This window comes from Dipodomys merriami, unplaced genomic scaffold (assembly GCF_024711535.1).
Source record: "Dipodomys merriami isolate MVZ:Mamm:240054 unplaced genomic scaffold, mDipMer1.0.p SCAF_14, whole genome shotgun sequence".
In the NCBI taxonomy this organism is placed as follows: Eukaryota; Metazoa; Chordata; class Mammalia; order Rodentia; family Heteromyidae; genus Dipodomys; species Dipodomys merriami.
Window position 1 is genome coordinate 16,411,744 of NW_027202715.1, and position 1,370 is coordinate 16,413,113.

The following is a 1,370-nucleotide window of genomic DNA, read 5'->3' on the forward strand; positions in this document are numbered from 1 at the left end:
GAGCGGCCACATCGGGCAAGAGTCATGAGCGACAGCAGAACTACCGCGAGCGGGAATCCAGTTCTGCTTCCAGAAGTGGAAGTGCACATGGATCGGGGAAGTCTGCAAGGCATGCCCCTGCAAGGTCTCGCTCTAAGGAAGACTCCAGGCGCTCAAGATCAAAGTCAAGGTCCAGATCTGAATCTAGGTCTAGATCTAGAAGAAGTTCTCGGAGGCATTATACAAGGTCCCGGTCTCGATCCCGCTCCCATAGACGTTCCCGTAGCAGGTCTTACAGTCAGCCACAGCCATTCTCCTATGTCTACTCGAAGGCGTCATGTTGGGAATCGGGCAAATCCTGATCCCAACTGTTGTCTTGGCGTGTTTGGTTTGAGCTTGTACACCACCGAAAGAGACCTCCGAGAAGTGTTCTCTAAATATGGCCCCATTGCCCATGTGTCCATTGTGTATGAACAGCAGTCCAGGCGTTCCAGAGGATTTGCCTGTGTGTATTTCGAAAATGTAGATGATGCCAAGGAGGCTAAAGAACGTGCCAATGGAATGGAACTTGATGGACGTAGGATAAGCGTTGATTTCTCTATAACAAACAGACCACATACCCCAACACCAGGAACTTACATGGGAAGACCTACCTATGGCAGCTCACATCGCCGTGATTATTACGACAGAGGCTATGATGATCGGGATTACTACAGCAGGTCATACAGGGGAGGAGGTGGAGAAGGAGGTGGATGGAGAGCTGCACAAGACCGGGATCAAATTTACAGAAGAAGGTCACCTTCTCCTTACTACAGTCGAGGAGGATACAGGTCATGTTCTCAATCTAGATCTTATTCACCATGTCGTTATTAGAGCATGAAGTTGGAAAGTTTCTGAAACCTGCCATATAGAGCTGGAATATTGTTTGTTGACAATATTTTTTATTTGTTTAAAAAGTGAACAGTGCCTAGTGGAGTTAGGTGACTTTTATACCTTTTATGATGACTACTTTTGGTGGAGTTGAAATGCTGTTTTCATTCTGCATTTGTGTAGTTTGGTGCTTTGTTCAAGTTCAGAGTTAAGTGTTTTCAGAAAAGTATGTTTTGCATGTATTTTTTTTTTACAGTCTAAGTTTTGACTGCTAAGAAGTTTCTATTGTACAAAACTTCATTTAAAAGGTTTTTCTACTGAATCCAGGGTATTCTGAAGATCGAAGCCTGTGTGTAAAATGTTACCAAATGGCAAAAAGCAACAATAAACAGTTTGTTTTTTACTTTTCTTTCTAATATATCAATGCTTAGAAAAAACCAGAATAAGTTGTCAGTAGTAAATTTAAAGGCAAAATACCTGTTTTCCTCCAGTCCATGAAACATACCATATTTAATATACCT

The 1,370-nt window shown here is 42.7% G+C and overlaps 1 pseudogene across 1 annotated transcript; it reads left to right on the plus strand.

Moving 5' to 3' along the window:
• The first annotated feature begins 284 nt into the window (after positions 1–284).
• LOC138825726 (transformer-2 protein homolog beta pseudogene) lies at positions 285–1,031 on the plus strand (annotated as a pseudogene). Its single transcript, XR_011371504.1, has one exon. The product of XR_011371504.1 is annotated as a transformer-2 protein homolog beta pseudogene (transcript).
• Positions 1,032–1,370: the final 339 nt, after the last annotated feature.